Raw genomic sequence first — 20427 nt, 5'->3', positions numbered from 1 at the left:
TGGGCAATAATTGAACTTCACCACCATCCACTATTCATACAAATATGCACTGCCACTTTACTTCTTTTTATTTTCCCTTTTCTTTCCTTTTCTCATATCCTTATTTATTTTATTGCTGTTTACAATGTTTACACTGTTGACAAAGTTTGCACTGTACCTCCACAGAGGCAGGAGCTGGGACCAGAGATGAATCTAAAATGTGTGGCTCAATCCACTCTGATTCCCTGTGGAGACCACCTCTCCATCCCAAATCACAGAGGTTGCCAAGTTGCAAGTTGAATTTTCACACTAATCTCACAGCCTAGTGGTCTTGTTTCCCAAAGCAAATGGTTCGGTCTGGTACTGTGTAGACTTCAGAAAAGTGAACCTGGTGTCTAAATTTGCTGAGAGTAGGTTTTTCAGCTGTCTGGTTTCAATGAGCCTGTGCCCATGATAGCCTCAGATTTCTGTTCTTGGCTGACAGGAGTGAAACCCAATGTGGTCTTCCGCTGTTGTAGTCCATCCACCTCAAGGTTCGATGTTTTGTGCACGCTAAGATGCTTTTCTGCTCACCATGGTTGTAAAGAATGATTGTTCAAGTTACTATATCCTGCCTGGCAGCTCGAACCAATCTGGCCATTTTCCTCTGACCTTTCTTATCAACAAGGTGTTTCCACCCACAGAACTCTCACTCACTCAGTGTTTTTTGTTTTTCACTCCTTTCTGTGTAAACTCTAGCGACTGTTGTGTTTGACTGTTGTGTATGTTTCTGAAATCTCAAACCATCCCTTCCAGTACCAACATCCACGCCATGATCAAAGTCACAGAGAACCCACTTTTTCTTCATTCTGGTGTTTGATGTGAACATTACCTGAAGCTCTTGATCTGTATCTGCATGATTTGTTGCATTGCTGTCACCTGATTGGCTGATTAGATAACATCAATGCATTAATTTGCAGATGTACAGGTGTTCCTAATGAAGTTGATGCTGAGTGTATTTACTAAAAGAGCCATATATTTTGAATGCAAATTCCTGTGAATGTTACAATACATAGTCTGTAGGATATTGCAAAATGGCAAACCCTTCAAATTTAACAATTGGACCACAGGGAACACTGTAACTAAAAATACATAGATCTCCTCGACCATTTGACATACGAAGATCAAATTTGCTCTGCTTTTTCTTGGGCAAAGTTTAAAGCTTTGTCAAGTTATTTTTCTAATTAATACATTTGGGGAAGAAATATACCCTACCAAAGACTGCATACTCAGAAAATGGCAGACTTTCGGATTCTGGTGTGTGCGTGCGCATGTGCGTGCTGGTTTTTATGGTTTACAAGGACTTTTGACATGTTTAAATTCTGACATTATGGGGACATTTGGGATTATGAGGACAGGGCTGGTGCTGCGTTAGTTGAACACAAGCAATAACAGGTGTACATCAAATAGCATGGAGATTGTTAAACTAATATTGTTTTTATTAGTTGTATATTTTTTTTGTGTTCTTTATTCTGGAGCCAATTCTATTAACTGTTTGTTAGCTACAGCTGCATATTATGGCTGTTACTTGAAACTGCTAGAACATCACTTCCTTTTAGCTCATGCAACCATAAATACAGTCCTTATACTGGTACTGACACGGGGATTTAACATGGCTCGGTGTGTACCAGCTGTGGGTTATAAGTTATTCTCTGATGGGTACAGTCTCTACATGCAGTTCTGCTGGTTTCACTGTGTAAATATTTCACTGATAAATTCCTGTAAGTGTACTAGCCACTCCGCTCACTGCATCATGACTTTTACTTCACAAAATAAGTTTGCTTGCAACTTTAACTAAATAAATCCAACTAGTAAATGAGAGTGGTGATGTTTCTCTATTAGTTTGCTATGTCCTTTTGTTTCCATGATGTTCATTTCATGAAATCACAACTCGTTTAAAAAAAAAAAAAAAAAAGTCATCAGAAGTAAAGCAGAATAACTACGCATCTTTAATCTCTCTCAGCATCTGTCTGATGTGCAGTTTAAGGCCGAACTTTCTTTCAGCATTCCAATGAATCACTCGTTGGGTTGGATGAAATGTGCTTTACAGAATGACGATTTATATACAGGCTAAAATGTTTTAAGGCTTCAACCTAAGGATAAAATGAACTAAATAAAGTTTAACAAAGAAGACTTCTGCCTTCAGCGTCTTTTTTGCAAAATGGCTGAAATGAGGGGGAGGAAAGCAAACCCAAAAAGGGAGGCTGCATATTTTTTTTCTTCTGGCAAAGACAAAAATGGATTTGATGTGAAATATATAGATTCAGATAAAGGTAAGTTTTAATTTAAATATGTCATTCTTTGTTAGTTTTTTCATAGAATGTGTTTTCATTAACTGTTAGGGGCATCAGGTATGTTAGAGAATGGAGCACACCAAAAGGGTTTGAGGGCTAGGATTTGTGCTTTCTCATTCAGGGTGTGGAGTATTCTGTTGTGTCCATTTTGATAAGGGAGATTTTCTTTTGCAGTACAGAGGATAACTCGTAAACAAACTTGAATGTGACCAGAGACAGAAATTGTATCATGAAGCCCTTAAAGTATTCACGTTTGAATTCTGTTTCTATAGAGAACTCCAATGGTATGTATAATATTGTATTGTTCTTTATAAAATGCTTTTGGTAAGACCATGCTAATGTAGTGTTTTTGAAACAGTCTTTCTTGCAGCCAAATGATGTTCTTATTTATTTCATGCTTCAGTGTTGCTGCTGCCAGAGAAGAAGGTTTCCTTGTGAGACTTGTGAATGATGACCACATCAGCCCATACAGCAAAATCAAAACAATCACTATAGAGGGAAAGGCTCATTTGTGTTTATTTGCAACCAGGAGCATCATCCCTGGAGAAGAAATCACATACAACTATGGTGATTCGGCATGGCCTTGGAGAAGCAAGGTAATGAAGATACCTCTCCTGCTCTCTCTCTCTCTTTCTCTCTCTCTCTGTCGAGCTACACATGCTACTCCTGAGGTACCAGTGATCCTGACCCCTTCTGCTCTCCACACCTCCTTGATCCACCCTGATGCCATGCTTCTGGTTGGAGTTCCTACTGGTTGGAGCTCGCTTGCTGCAGGGTGGCCCCACATGGACAGCCTGAAGATCATTGGGATTGCTGGGGACCGTGGAGATGGCTTTGGACTGCAGTTCATATGGGCAGCTGTACTGTGATGGCTTGAGACTGTGATTGCTGTGGTGGCTTTGGGGCTGCAGTTGCTCTGAGCACTCAGGTCTCCATCAGTGGATAGGTTCAACAAAACAGACTTCATGTGAAAACTGTAATGAATTTCCTGGTTACAAAATTGCACTATTTGTCCATGTATTACACAGTTACAGAAGGGATTTATTTATAATTGCACTATCCATTGTCACCAGGATGAGGACGGGTTCCCTTCTGAGTTCCTCTTGAGGTTTCTTCCTCATGTCATCTCAGGGAGGTTTTTCCTTGCCACCGTCACTTCTGGCTTGCTCATTAGGGATAAATTCATACATTCACAATTTATTTCCTGAATGTGTTTATTTCTCTAAAGCTTCTTTGTGATAATGTCCATTGTTAAAAGCACTATACAAATAAAATTGAATTGAATTGAAGATGACTCTTCAGTGTTCTTGAGGCCATGCTTAAACATGCAGATATAACATATAAATCATCACATGCTACTTTAATTTTTTATATTACCAAGTTTTACATTGTTATAACACATCTTTACAGATTGCAGCTGAAAAACACTAATTGCCATCACAAGTAAAGAGTACTACAGCACGAACTGAGGTAAGGGGGTGAAGGTCAATCAGACTCAGCACAGCACAGTGTCACAGCACCAGGTGTCCTGTGGTCATTGAATGAGTTGGAAGATGGCTAACTGTAACCAAGCAATGATATAGTTGATACATGAATGTCTTCTTGTTCCTTACCCTATTTTGTAGGCTGTTTCTGAGGCAGACCCCTTTAACCCTGCAACAGCAGTCACACTGGCAGCTATCAAAGAGAACAGGTAATTTGCAGAAAGATATAATTAATAAGAACCTGTTGATTTTACATTTAATAGTTTATACTCAGTTTACAAATGTGAAATCATAATTATCTCTTATTTAACATAATTTAATAATTTGGCTATATATAATAATAAAATCTGTTTTTAGAATGTTATTACTGTGTGTATATATACAGTATAACAAGTGTGAAAGGAGAAAAAATCTCTTATATCTGTCTTTAGAATGTAGCTGGGACCATTGCTGAGGTTACAACAGTGCTGAAGACTACAAAGGACAAGTTGGAGTCTGAGGTTCCAAGAGAAGAGAAAGAAAAGGTAATTTTGAGATTCCATGTTCTGATTCATTATGCCCAAAATGTCACTGCCTGTGTATGGCACTAACCTGGTTAGGAAGACACTATAGCTGGGCTTACACTGTATGATTTTTGCAATGACTCGAGTACAGTTTTGCTGTCCTCAAAAAATTTTTGCATCCTGGCTAAACTGTCTGTATATCAGATAGTAAGTCGAGTGTGAGGGTAAACTATGCCCAGTATATGCATGCAAAGAGCTGTTGGAGGTCACAACAAATTTCAGAGGTGTCAGAAAATATAGTGTAGTATGAGCAATGTCAGGGATCTGATGCACAGAAAATTTGTGTAGACTACTGTTGCCTATTTTGTGTGGAAAATGGTGTGAAACAGCACCATTAATGCATGTTTGAACCAAAATGGGTTTGAAAATCTTACTGCACTTTTGGATCTTGAATGTCACATTCACTTTCGTGCCCACAACACTTTAATTTATGAAATTAAAATTGTATGCAAACGTAAAAAAAATTGGCTTGCATCTGACCAAAATGACCAAAGGTTTGGTGGTAGCCAGCAAAATACTCCTAGCCAGGTCTATTTGTAACTTTAACATTTTTTTCTTGTTGTCTAATATTTCAGATTACCACTGTGAAGGAGCAATCTGGGCCTGAGGGACAGGATACAATAATACCAAGTGAGAAGTTGCTGGATAGACAGTATTTCTGGCTTGACATTTTATGGAATGGATAGTCTTAGTCTTAATAGTCTTAGTCTTAAACTCACTCTTACCATAATTTACCAAAAGGACCATTTTTTTGTATATCTATTTCATTTACAAAATTTCAAGTATATACTGTATCTTGCAATAACCAAAGCCTCGTTTGTGCAAAAGTATGACTAAGGTTTTTTTTTTTTTTTTTTTTTTTTTTTTTTAGTAACTTAATAACTTCATATATCAAATATCACAGTAAGTTGTGAAGAACAGAAAATTCAATTGTTTTAAGGTTTTCTAGTGCTTTCTTTGAGAAAGGGGTAGTTCTGCTATCAAAACCTATATTTGTCTTGATTTTTAAGTGTAATTCTGATAAGTTTTAACCCTTGAAATTAACATATGATCCAGAGTGCATTTCTTCAGTGCTCTTGTTAAGGAATGCCTGGTGTTATGTTTAAAGAGCAACACCAGTAAATTTTATGAGAAATGTTAGAAAAGCAAACTCTTAAATTCCATTATCACGTGTTTTGATCATTTCTGTTTTTATAAAGTACTATTTACTTTTGTTCTGTCATCATTGCCTCATACTTAAACACTGTTGTGTTATATAGAACAGTGCTTCTCAACAGTGCTTCAAAAAAACCTTAATTCTAAATGTTTTTCTGATGCGGGTCTTTTATTTTGAAAGATGTGCGTGAAAGCTGTTGATGTCACCCCTTACTGAAAGGTGACGAGGTCAAATAATTATATTATTTGAGCAATAAATATGGCGAAGCGCAAGTATGACTCCAAATATGTAAAATATGGATTTACATACATTGGCGACAAAAAGGGCCTGAAACCTCAGTGTGTTGTATATAGTGAAGTGCTCTCACAAGAGAGCATGAAACCATCCAAATTGAACGTCATTTAGAAACAAAACACCCGGCTTGCAAAGACAAATCTGTTGAGGCATCGCGAAAGTGCCTAACATCATGATGTTCAAAACAAGTACAGGCAATCCGTCCATCTTACTACATAGCTCACTGTATTGCAAAAGCCAAGAAACCCCACACAAGAGCTTCTCTTACCTGCAGAGTAGAGATCAGAGAGGTGCTAGATCAGTCTGCAGCGGATAAGCTGAAGACCATACCACTGTCAAATTATGGCATACGTAGGCACATTGAAGAAATGTCTGATGACATAAAACAACAGACTACAGCTCACATACAGGCGAGCGCTTATTATGCTTTGCAGATGGATGAATCCACGGACATTGCTAATCATGCAACTTGTTTACGTGAGACGTGTGGGAAGGGGACTTGCAGGAACAATTTCTCTGCAGTAGAGATCTCCCCACCACTACAACAGCAGAGAACATTTTCAACTTTTTGTACTTGGGTTCAGTGGGCCTGAGCTGGGAAAAGCGTGTGGGAATCACAGCTGCCTCTATGACCGGAAAACACTCAGGTGTAGGATCTGAAGTGAACAGGCAAGGAAAGCAAAGAAGCCATAAAGCTAGGAATCCTGCTCCCAGACTTTGCAGACTCAAGTTAATTACCACTTGTTTACTGATTGCTGGATTTCAACTGCCCTGTGAACAATCAGCAACTGATAGGACATCCCTGACCAGAGGACGACCCCTCTCAGCCAAGAGGAACCTCTGTCAAACTTATTGATCTAGGCCGCTGGCCAAGACCAGATGGCTCACCCAACATGATGCTAAAACTGATAACTACAGAAAAGGGGGGGGGGGGAACTTCACCCAAGGACCCTCATGGAATGAGACCTTTGTTCTCTCCAGGAACACAAAGCTCACCACCCTTCACACATTCCACAGAACCCAGCTTTAACAGACTGCATAAGGCTACTTTACATCTCCTATAAGGACAATGACTTTTAAGATGATGCACCATAGTTTGAAAACTTGTTGCCAATTTTAATGTCATTCCGTATGTGTGTCATGCTTATAGCCACCAGGTCATTATAATGCTTTTTGATCGTTTAACAGGGACCATAGTGTTCGTGTGTGTATCAATAACAGCAGGTATGTCATGTTTGGTATGTGTGTGATCACTATTGAATTTCCTAAGGGTTGGTATAATGTAAAGTTGAGTACGATGTATTACATGCATGTTACCAAATTCCTTAACAAAGTTCTAACTTAACCTTATGCAAAGTTTGCAAAGCACATAACTCAGAGACCAGAATGTTAATTAGTGTCAGAGGAGGAGAATACAGTTTACACCCTGCCCCAAGATCCTGCTGATTGGAGCAAACACTTTGGGGTCAGCCCAACTGGAAAGGGTTAAAACCCCCTGACACAAAGGAAACTCTGAGTCTCATCCTATCCATCCTTGAGAGAGTCCAACACATCTTTGGAGTCTCATCCAAAACACCTGTGCAAGAGTCCATTAACATCTTCAGAGAGCCTTTACCAACATCTTCAAGGAGTCCTCTTCAACTAACAGCTCAAGAGAGTCTCCATCCACATCTGAAGGAAGTCTCATCAACCAAGAGCTTTAGAAGTTCATCGCAAGGAGATCACGCTTGCTCCGAGACTGCATCCAGACTGGTTCTTGCAAAGCTTCCAACTCTCGGCTTCGCACCGCTGTGAACCACTCTTCAAAGTTTTGCAACCCGCCTACGAGACTCCGCCGGGTTCGCGCCTCACTCTATTTATCTTCCTCATTGGTCTTTCGAGATGCTACATAAGGCCAACCAGACCGCCGACCAATCAACATCGCCGGAAAATCCTTCCAAACAACAACACAACGAGGGAATCCTTGGCAACACAAACGCAAGTATAGTACCTCCAGATTCTCGCTGAACTGGTGCATTTAATACAAGTTTAAAGCCCTTCTAAATGAAGCGAATGTTAAATCAAGCTCATAAGTTGATGGTTCGTTCAGGTCATGGTCTGAGAAACTGCTAGTAACTTGGAATATCATTCACTCTCTTTTCAAAGCCATTTTCACCCCTGTTTATGTGTATGTGTGTGTGTGTGTTTTAGATTAGTTTCTGTGTTTTAGGATAGTAATAAAGTCTCATCTGATTTTATAAAGGCCAGTGTCTTGTGTCTCTGTGCTTCAAATTTATTGCCTTAAACTGCCGATCTTGTTACTGTGCTCTTAATATAGTGTTTCACTATATTTAGGATATTATTTCCGGTGGCCACGGAGGTAATATCCCATACACAATTAATAAATACACTCATTTCAACTTATCGCTGGACGAACAGTTGATCAGCTATTAAAATATTAAGTTTACAAATTTCCCCTTCTGAGCTGATCTGCTAATCTCGTACATATATTGGTGGAGAATACATCAGCTTAACCTAAATGAGCTAAATTTCCTTACACAGGGGTGGTGAAGAGAATTCTTGAGAGGGCACTAAACGTGACCTGGAATCACAGCTTTTTGCATTGAGAGGCATTAGCAGCAAAGTATATGGTGCCAGTGCTTGATGAAACATAAAGAGATGTCGTCAAATTGTGAACCACATTAAATGAAGTGCCAAGAACGCCCCATGTGTTAAAAATCTGTGCAAAGATTTGGGCTCTGTTCTCGTACAGGTGCTGTACCACTATGAAGTTCATTGGCTCTCGAGGCGAAAGGTGTTGTCATGGTTTTACAAACTTAAAACACAAATCTCTGCCTTCATTTTGGAGAATAACTCTCCTTATGCTGAGCCGTTTAACAACAAAATCTGACTCGCACGTGTTGCTTATTTTGCTGATGTGTTCAAGCACCTCAACACATTAAACGTGTCTATGCAAGGAAGGGGGCACAATATTTTTGAACAGTCTGACAAAATTGCTGCGTTCAAAAAGAAGATCGCATTGTGGGTAAATCATGTTTCTAAAGACAGGCTTGACATGTTTCTCAATGCTTATAATGAAGCACAACAGCTGGATACCACAGGAACAAATGCACTGAAGAGAACTGTCACAGCACAACTCAGTAAACTGCAAGTTCGGTTTAATGACTTCCCACAGAAACATGGAGATGATCACTGGATACGTGATCCCTTTGGAATTAACGTGGAACGCATCACATTGTCAAAGAGAATCAGCTGGTGGAGCTGTCATGTGAACAGAAACTGAAAGGAAATTCAGTGAAGTAAGCCTCCCCCAGTTCTTTTGCAGTGATGTGATTTCTGAGTATCCGTCCCTAGCCACTCATGCAATCAAAATCATCCTACCATTCAGCACTACCTATCTGTGCAAAAGTGGCTTCTCTGCTTTGGTCCAGCTTAAGTCAAAGCAGAGGAACAGACTGGAAATTGATTACGATCTTAGGGTAGCACTATCTACCATCACCCCAGACTTTGAAACTCTTATCAGGAGTAAAGCACATCCCTAATTATCTCATTAGCTTCTCAAATGTTAATGTTAACTGTTAAGTGAAACAGCTCATGTTTATTTTGAGATATACAGTCAGGTCCATAAATATTGGGACGGTGACACAGTTTTGGTAATTTTGCCTCTGTACACCACCACAGTGGATTTGAAATGAAGCAGTCAAGATGTGACTGAACCGTAGACTTTCAGCTTTAATTTAAGGGGTTTAACAAAAATATTTTTTTACAGAGTTCCTCCATTTTCACTTTTATTTGTATAGCGCTTTTAACAATGGACATTGTCACAAAGCAGCTTTACAGAAATAAATGGATTCACAAAAATATATTGTAAATATCTGAATTCATCCCTGTGAATTTATCCCTAATGAGCAAGCCAGTGGCGACGGTGGCAAGGAAAAACTCCCTGAGATGATATGAGGAAGAAACCTTGAGAGGAACTAGGCTCAAAAGGGAACCCATCCTCATCTGGGTGCAACGGATAGTGCGATTATAAATGAATCCCTTCTATTATTGTGTACTATATGGACAAATAGTGCAATTGTGCAACCAATAAATTCATCACAATTTTCGCAAGAAGTCCGGTTGGTTAAAATCTATCCACTGTCCACTGATGGAGTCCTGAGTACGAAGCTGCTCGTGGCAACCGCAGCCCCAAAGCCACTACAGCAATCGCAGTCCCAAGCCATTACAGTACAGCTCCCCATATGTGATCCCCAAGCCATCTCCACAGCCCCCAGGTGGCGCCATCCCCAGCAATCCAAACTGTTTTCAGCCTAGACTTAAACACTGAGACTGTGTCTGAGCCCCAAACACTAAGTGGAAGGCTGTTCCATAACTGTGGGGCTTTGTAAGAGAAAGCTCTACCCCCAGCTGTAGCCCGCATAATTCGAGGTACCAACAAATAGCCTGCACCTTTTGATCTGAGTAGGCGTGGCAGATCATAAAAGACCAAAAGTTCGCTCAGGTACTGTGGCGCGAGACCATTTAGTGCTTTATAGGTCAATAGTAGTATTTTATAATCAATACGAAATTTGATTGGGAGCCAATGCAGTGTGGATAAGATAGGGGTGATGTGGTCATATCTTCTGATTCTAGTAATTCTGACTCTTGCTGCTGCATTCTGGACTAACTGGAGCTTGTGTATGCTCCTACTGGAACATCCAGACAGTAAGGCATTACAATAATCCAACCTAGAGGTAACAAAAGCATGAACTAATTTTTCTGCATTGTGTAGTGACAATATATTTCTTATTTTAGCAATATTTCTGAGATGAAAGAAAGCAATCCTAGTTATATTATCTACATGAGCTTCAAAAGAAAGACTAGAGTCGATAATCACACCAAGGTCTTCTACTGCTGCAAATGATGAAACAGAAAGGTCATCATGTCATCATCATGTAAAAAGTCATTATGTAATCAGAAAGCTTACTTCTAACTGCATGTGGTCCTAGTACAAGTACTTCTGTTTTGTCAGAATTAAGTAAGAGAAAGTTAATAAGCACCCAGTTTCTAATGTCTTTTACATATTCCTTAACTTTATTAAGCTGGCGTCTGTCATCAGGCTTTGCTGAAACATACAACTGTGTGTCATCAGCGTAACAGTGGAAGCTAATACCATGCATACGGATAATTTTATAGCATATAAAATTACATTCAGGAGGCATATATAGAGAAAAGAGCAGTGGGCCTAAAACAGAGCCTTGCGGGACACCAAACTTTACCTTAGTATGAGAAGAGAAGTCACCATTTACGTTTACAAACTGATAACGATCACTCAGATAAGACCTGAGCCAGGAAAGGGCTATTCCCTTAATGCCTACTACATACGAGGAGAATAGCATCATCAATGGTATCAAAAGCTGCACTAAGGTCAAGCAGCACAAGCAAGGAGAGGCCAGTAAGTCATTTACAACTTTAACCAGTGCTGTCTCTGTGCTATGATGGGGCCTAAATCCTGACTGATACATTTCATGATTGTTATTCGTATGTAAGTGTGAGCATAGCTGCTGTGCTACAAGCTTTTCTAGGATCTTGGAGATAAAGGGGAGGTTTGATATTGGTCTATAGTTAGACAGTTGACAGGGGTCAAGGTCAGGTTTTTTAATCAAGGGCTTGATAACTGCTAGTTTAAAAGACTTAGGTACATAGCCAATGCTAAGGGAAGAATTGATTATCTTTAAAAGAGGTTTGATTGTTTCAGGAATTATCTGTTTGAGGAAACAAGTAGGTAAAGGATCTAGCATACAGGTTGATGATTTTGATGATGAAATTAGTGAAATTAGTTCAGTCTCTTCAAGGGGAGTAAAGCGTTGTAGTTGTTTATCTAATATTATCATATTATCATCTACAGGGTTAGTTATAGAACTGTCCGGTTTTAAATTAATAGTCTGAATTTCTAGCCTGATATTTTCAATTTTACCATTGAAAAAAATTCATGAAGTCATCGCTGCTATATAATGATTGTGTGCGTGTTTCTGTTGTGGTCTTATTCCTAGTTAATTTTGCTACAGTATTAAATAAGAATCTAGGATTATTTCTGTTATCTTCAATTAGGGTGGATAGATACATTGATCTAGCAGCACTAAGAGCTTTCTTATAGCTCAAAAGGCTCTCCTTCCATGCTATTTGAAATACTACCAAGTTAGTTTGACGCCATTTACGTTCTAGTTTTCGAGTGGTCTGTTTTAAAGTTCGTGTGTGATCGCTATACCAGGGTGGTAGCTTTTTCTCCCTAATTATTTTTCTTTTAAGTGGAGCTACCTTATCTAGCGAGTTGCAGAATGTTGATTCTAAACATTCAGTTGCCTGGTCAAGTTCTTCGGGATCAGACGGTGATCCAATCATGGAATATTTCAATCATAAGGGGTGGTATTCCATTGTGTTGCAGGCAGTTGTTGATGCTAAGGGGTTATTTTGGAATGTTTTTGCTGGGTTACCTGGCAGTTTGCATGATGCCAGGGTTCTGCATTTGTCTGCATTATGGGAGCTGGCTGAGAGAAGAAATTTGTTTTCACAGCAATACAGAAATATTAGTGGACAAGACGTGGGCCTCTACATCCTTGGAGATGCAGCATATCCACTGACAAAAAGCTGGCTCATGAAGCTTTTCCCTGACAATGGTTTCCTAACAGTACAGCAGCAGGTATATAACCATAAAACAAGCAAGGCGAGAGTTGTGGTTGAGAATGCATTTGGCCGATTGAAAGGAAGATGGAGATGCCTGCTGAAATTCAATAACTGCAATCTAGAAAGGGTGAAGTCACCTGTTGCAGAGACTGAAGGGGCTGGAGTTCGTGTTGCCTTGATGCAGCATCTAAACCATTTTGGTGCCAGCTAAAATGTCCCATTTAGAATTATTACAAACCTAACTGTAAAAATTGTGAAGAAACTGCATTGTGACTGCACAGGAGACTAATTTCTGAATGCAAAGTATGTTTGTATGTGGTATGTTCAATAAATCATTTTAATTGGTACAATGTCTTTGTCCATGTTTTTTCATGACTTCACAAGCCATATATACTATGTTAATAACATATATACTAACAGCCATTTCCCTTTTTTTTTTTTTTTTTTTTTTTTTTTGGATAAAAGTACCTTTTTGGGATAGAAGACATCACAATTTTTTAACAGCTGCTGTTTCGTTATGTTCTGAGACAAGGTGATTACAAGCAAAAATAGGTACAGTAAGCACACATCTTTTTTTTTTTTTTTTTTTTTTTTTACACACTTTATTTTTATAAACAAATGTCAAATAGAAATAGTGTCTCTTTTTAAATAGACAAACTATAACAAATATCTGTACAAACAGTTCAAAAAAAACTTAAACAACAATGTGCGAATGATAAAGTGAAACGTATCTTTTTTCACACTTTACCTTTATGAACAAATATCAAATAGAAATATGGTCTCTCTTTGAATGGACAATGTAACACACACATACAAACAGAGCAAAAAAAAAAAGTAAAAAAAACAACAATGTGCAAATGTAAAAAAAAAAAAAAAAAAAAAAGTGATAAAACATTTCTAGGGCTAGTCCAGAATAGGTTCACTTGGGCGCTGTGCACCTGCCAGCAGCTTGTTCATTGTGGCCAGAAGGCCCTCCATGTCAATAAGGCTTTGCATTTGCTCCCAACTTTGTCTGCGGTCCACTTCATCTTTCTCCATCATCTCTTTGACCAGACTGATGACACTAGCATCACCCTCTCCTCTCTTTGCAGCTAAATATGAGAGAGAGAGAGAGAGAGAGAGAGATATTAGATGAAGTGGTGAAGAAAAACCCCTTCACAACATCTAGCCAAGTCAAGAGCACTCTCGAGGAGGTAGGTGTACCATTGTCAAAGTCTACAATCAAGAGACACCTTCATGAATGTAAATACAGAGGGTTTACCTCAAGATGCAAACCACTGGTAATGCTCAAGGGCAGAAAGGCCAGATTAGACTTTGTTTAAAAAAAAAAAAAAAGCCTGAACAGTTCTGATGCAAGATTAACTTGTACCAGAATGATGGGAAGAGAAGAGTATGGAGAAGGAAAGGAATGGTTCATGATCTATACCATACCACATAATCTGTCAAACATGTAGAGGCAGTGTCATGGCATGGGCATGTATGGCCACCAATGGAACTGGGTCACTGGTGTTTATTGATGATGTGACTGCTGATAGAAATATCAGGATGAATTCTGAGGTGTACAGAGCTGTACTTTCTGCTCAGATTCAGTCACATGCTGCAAAACTAATAGGACAACAAGCCACAGTACAGATGGATAATGACCCAAAAAGTACTGCAAAAGCAAACCAAGAGCTTCTTAAGGAAAAGAAATGGAATGTTCTTAAACGAATCCAGAATCAGGCACAGAGTCAGGCAATGTAGAAACAGGTAATCACATGACAAGAATATAATCACGGCAAACAAACACGAATCAAAGGCTTTATATATCAGATAAGAAACAGAGCTGAACGAATACTTCGTAAAGTCTTTGTCCAGTGAGCTTGTTTATATAGTGTGGAGTGGTGATTGAGTCCATGTGTGTGCAATCAGTAATTAGGTGAACTTGAGCAGGTAACGTGAGAGTTGAGTTCGTGGTAGCCATGTTTGTAGTTGCAGGTGCATTCTGGGTGCTAGAAGTGCTTGTTAATTGAAGATTATTTATTTATATTAGATTACATTTAATTTATAGTCTCTGTGTTTAGAATTAATCAACTTGAATGATTGTGTTTTTAAGAATAAAATAAGTAGATCCTATTCCTAACATTTTAAATGACTTTAACACAAATAATTGCCACAAAATCAAAGACTCAATGATAAAAAAAAATTACATTATACATTTTTGTAAAGTCTAATGGACCACTGATTCATTTTTTACAGTGTATTACTGTAAGAAAATGGGTTTAATATTAGTTAAAAATCATGTACAGATGTTTATAATTTAACATGATGTCCATGACCAAATGTTAAATGATGTAAATGACCAAACATGGTTCAGGTTAACTGACATTCTTAAATACAGTAAGTGGACAAAGGTGATAGGATATAAAGGATGCATGAAGGGATGCATGAAACATTCACAGCTGTGGTTAAATGAGACACTGTTTGATTCTATGTGCATTAAATGATGTTTTTATGATGAATCATAAAGTAGAATGGGAAATATAGAATGTTACTAAGGCCTACTACTGAGTGTTCAGAGACATTCACTAGTATATATAATTCAAAATATAATTCATTTATTAATACAGTAACAACCATAATAGGGCTATTATGGTTGTTACTGTATTAATAAATGAATTATATTTTGTTACTAAGGCCAACATTAAATATGCAATCAACTTACTTAGTCTACTGTGTTCATACAATATTAAAATATGTTGAAAATGAATTTGGATAAGATTTTTTTTTTTAAAAATCCTGTAATTGAAATGTGATTGATCCATGAATAATTGTGCTACAAACAAATGAAAACATGTAATTGTAACTCAAAGGGACTCCAAATTATGTTTATTAAAAATCACCATGCTTTCTTTTAGCAATCTAAACTAGGACCAGTTTTTTATTTTTGAGAGCTCACACTAAATATGTTAAACAAGGTATACCTGTGTTAATTTTAAATCCACCTATATCCACAATAAATGCTTGCACAATAAATATCTCTGACTTTGAGAGGTCTCAGCTAAAATATCAAATCAGATCAGTTCTGCTGTTATGAAGACCAAGAAACTGCCAGTGAAGTTTGAGATTAAATTGTTAAAAGGAAAAAAGCTGGGGAAGGTTATAAAAAGATTAGCAAAGCTTTGAACCTTGCTAGGAACACTGTGAAATCCATTATTTAAAGAAAGTGGAAAAAATATGGCACAACCCAGACACTACCAAGATCAGGCCACACTGAGTACTTGGGCAAGAAGGGCAATTATCAGATAAGTGTCCAAGAGTCCAGCTGTAACAATGAAGGGGTTACAGAGCTCACTGGTTGACATAGGAGAGCAGACCTCAACAATATCGTCAGTCCTTCACAGATCTGGCCTTGATGGGAAAGTGGCCAGAAGGAAGCCACTTCTGAGAAAAAGATTCTGGGGTCTGGAAAGAGATTGTGTGGTCTAATGAGACTAAAGTTGAGCCATTTGGTCTAAAAGCAGAGCATAATATTGGTGCAGACCAAATACAGCCCAACAGCCAGGTAACATCATTCTTCTGATTGAGCACGGTTATGGTAACAATGTGCAGTTGCTTTTCAGCAAGAGGAACTGGAATGCTTGTTGCCATCACAGGCAACGTGCATTGAGCCAAATATAACCAAATTGTTGAGTCAGCCAGACATTTAGGGTAAAAATATATGTTTCAACATGACAATGCGCAAAACCACAGGGCAAAAACTATAAAGGAATGGCTTGTGAAAAAAAGCAGCTTTGTGTTTTAGGCTGGCCGAGTCAAATCCCAGACTTAACTGACCACAGATTTCCAACTGAAAATCTGTGGCTTGACCTGAATTGCTGTTCACCAACATTATCCATCAATTTTTAAGAGTTGGAGAAAATTTGCATTGAGGAATGGAAGAAAATGCCAAAATCAAAATGTGCAAAGCTCATAGAGACACATCTCAGACAACTCTGTAACGCACCTGTAACGCACCTGTAGCAATTAAGCAATTTTTTATGTTTTAATTTTCAAATAATGCTGAGGGCATCTAAATACTTTATTTAAAACCCAAAATGAAAACATGCTTTCCAAATTACCAAAAATAACTTTCAATCTGTCTTCATATAATGGTAGGCCATGTTTCTTTTTTTCTTCACATGTAGCTCAGGAGCTTGCAGTTTTCAGAAATCATATGTGTTGGGTTTCTTTTATGAATGGAAAGAAAGCTTATACAAAGTGGAAATCAAAAAGTGTCCCAATATATCTCAATTCACAGTATTAACAATTTATTTTGTAAAATTATTTTAAATATAATACATTCACAATAATTGTCTAACATTTATTATGGAATTAATGCAATTATTATTTTTTATTATTTATTTATTTTTAAGTAATAGTAACAAGTTTCCCCAAACACAGCTATTTTATTCTGACAAATAATAAATGGATTGAAAATTCTATTATACATTTTCTGCAAATCACATATCATCATATCTTCTGAAGGTACACAAGGTCCCTCCAAAACATGTTGCACCTTCTCTAGAATGTACTACACCTCTTTGGACATTGTGGTTCTTTCTAAATTGTTGTGGGATTGATTGATTGATATTTTTAAATATTTCCACATGTTCAGAATAGTTGACAAGTTGACCAAAACAAGTAGTACAATATTCTGAAAAAATATTTTTTTTGCTTTTGTTTTCCTGTCTTGTTATGGCTATTAATCATTCAAAAAAGCTCAGATAAAGGGCGTTTCCATTGCACACATCTCTCGTATAATCTGTGGTTTTTTCTGTGCTTTAATTACTGTTCATAAGGCCCAGCTAACAAACATACGTCACAGGGATGTCCCCCAAACAAACACTGCAAAAGTCCTGTGGACGTTTTTGTACGGTCGCCAAGATGTTAAAAAGACGTTCTCATAGGACGTTCGCAATATGTTTAGACGACCTTTGGGGGTCAGTTTGGGAATGGCTGCGGTACAACCAATGAACCTCCAGGGGACTTATCAGGGATGTTTGCGGTCCGTAAATGAACTTCCAGGGGACTATTTAGGGACGTTCGTGGAATATGCCTTAAATGTTGCCTTTATTTGACCATACAGCAATAGCTTAGGCTGGCACATTATAGTACTATATGGGGTTAGAATTGTTTCATAATTCCAAATAAATGTAGTGAGATTCACAAAAATTAAACAAATTCACAAACAAATAGAATGAGATCCACAAATATGGTAGGAGTTTCACAAAAATGAATTAAATTCACAAATAAATAAAATGAGATTTACAAATAAAATATATATATATTTACAAATATGTTTTTATGTCACAAACACAACTCTGCCTGGCATTCATTTGTGGATCGTGTCCTGTGCATTTGTGAATTTTGAAATATTAGCGTCATGTGTGCACACAAATCCACAAACAGGTTGACTCTACCCATCGTCTACTCAAGCCGGTTGGAAAAGGGCCGCATTGCGCTGACCGATCGTAGGACGTTCTCCCTCCAACCAATCACGTTTTGTTTTACAATCAGGGCGGGAACAGAGTCATATGTTGTGTGGGTTCAAGTAAGCAGGGGTGTCAAACTCAATCACAGAAGGGGCCAAAATTTAAAACATGGTCTAAGTTGCGGGCCAAACAGGATTAACATTTATTCAACAGTTTAAAACTGACTATGATTTAAACAGAAATGTGAATTTGAACAGCCAGACTACAATAATTTTTCTCAAAAAAATAAATAAAATTGAGAATATGAGAATATTTCAAATATGAACAAGCTGTGTGTCCAGGTTTTTGTACTTGTCCTGATGTTTCGTCTCATAGTGCCATCTTATGTTATATTCTTCAAATTCAGCCACATTAGCTCCGCTACCTTTGTCAATGTCAAATGTCAATGTCAACAAACAGGTACTCTGCCTACCACCTGTATTGAAAGCCCCTGTTTTCAAAGTCCACTTTTCGTTTGGCCATCACTCTTGAATCCTTTTGCCTAAAGTTATGGCTCTGCTTTCCTGTGATTGCTTAGGCAACAATTGTAGTGTGTCTGTGAATGTGTACTGCAATTGTAGTGAGTCACTAAATCTAGGTGCTTGGCTGCTTGCAGCTTTAATTATTAATAATAATATTAACAACAACAACAACACCAACAAGAGTTAAATTATTATTATTAATAATAATAATAATAATAATAATAATAATAATAATAATAATAATAATACAGAGAGGTGGGTTCATCTTTGGCCTAGGGTACACATGACATGACACCTATAATACATTTTGCCATTAGTCACATATGATCAGTGACATTCCTCAGATTACCGAGGAATGTCACTGATCATATGTTTGTGGCATATCAACGTAGGCATCATCTTTTTGAGTCTTTGGTGTGAATTGGTTTCAGAAAATTGTGTTTAGATATGTTGCTTACTTTGAAATACGACATGATTCATCTTATCAGGTGATTATGGTAGGGTGGTTCTAAGACTTATATCAACAAAGTTTTCTAGCCAGCTAGAAGCTTGATTCTATCATTACTTATAAAACAGTGTCACTTGATACATTATCCACAAATAGTAATGCCACAATATTTAATTAGCTAGGAATTAATTAGCCATCAAGCTACGTTAGCTACCGCTGTTTACCTTTACAAATAAACAGTGTTGGGTGCCATGTAAAGAAAACTGTGTTATGTTAATAAAATACTGCATAGAATACTACCTACTATATATAATATTACATTCACAACTTTAGCTAAATTCTACCCAGTATCCCTGTACAAACTAAATGCCATCTACTTATATGGAGATTTTCTGCTTTCTCGCAGAATCACCACCAACAGAAAACATTTGAGTTGGAAAATGATTCTCGAGATGGTCAGCGTGTGTGTGTTCATTCTTGCCATATCACATCCCCTTATAACTAATAAAACCTTTAACCTCTAGTTTTTATAATCATCTTTTGATTGTGCGTTGACACATCTTGTTACTTTTGAACAGTATGCCTTTGTGGTTTTGAGAAATTAAGATGTACAAAATAGGTCACCTCAAGACTTATGGCCTGTAGTGTCACTCAAGAGCCTGTTACTGACTTAATCATGCTAGAAAAGTCTTGTGATGTCAAAAGACAGCTCTATGTATATGTTTGTACACCTAAAATGTGTTTGTACCAATTTGTACCTTAATATGTTTTCATTGCACATGGTTTATAAACATTAATTTTTATTATTGTCCTAGCTTGACACAGATCGGTGGTTCATAAGTGAAGACTGCTATGAATGAAGAAAATTAATCTTTAGTTGAATATAGTGAACAGACGTTGTAAAAATAAGGACATGGATTTGGATAATAGCAGGCCAGAATTAGTTACGGGACACGATGACTACCAGCATGTAGTTAGAGTAATAAAAGATTAATATTATAGTATTTCACATTGTTTTAATAACCTTATTAACCTGAAACAGCTGGTAAAAGTTAAGAAAGCACTGGGAAATATTAACATGCATGTGAACACTGTGGAGCATGCATGTGAACTCTGCATGCTGTATCTTTGCTGGGTCACATGGTGTTGCCAGCCTGGGCTGTGAAGCACAGAAATGCTGTCAGGTATGATACCGTTACATATAATAATAACCCCTCCTATTCTACAGAAGCTCATGAAGGAGGATTATGCAGGTGCAGCTGTTCAGTTTCTGTTGTTAAGGCCTAATATGATCTCCTGACATTAGTTTTCCATGACTTGCATAAAGTTGATATGAGGGCTATAGGTCTGTAGTTTTCTGCTACTAAACGATTTTTGCCTTGCTTGGCACTAGGAATTGTTATAGCAGGTTTATAAGCCTTTGGCAAATGACCTTCTAACAATATTTTATTAAGTTTATTGACTACTAACTACTACTACTACTAAACAAGAATGTTACTTGTTTCCATTCCAGATGGAGTCTGTTTACTG

The sequence above is a fragment of the Pangasianodon hypophthalmus genome, chromosome 20 (genome assembly GCF_027358585.1).
Source record: "Pangasianodon hypophthalmus isolate fPanHyp1 chromosome 20, fPanHyp1.pri, whole genome shotgun sequence".
Taxonomy (NCBI): Eukaryota; Metazoa; Chordata; class Actinopteri; order Siluriformes; family Pangasiidae; genus Pangasianodon; species Pangasianodon hypophthalmus.
Note: the sequence above shows the minus strand (reverse complement) of the source record.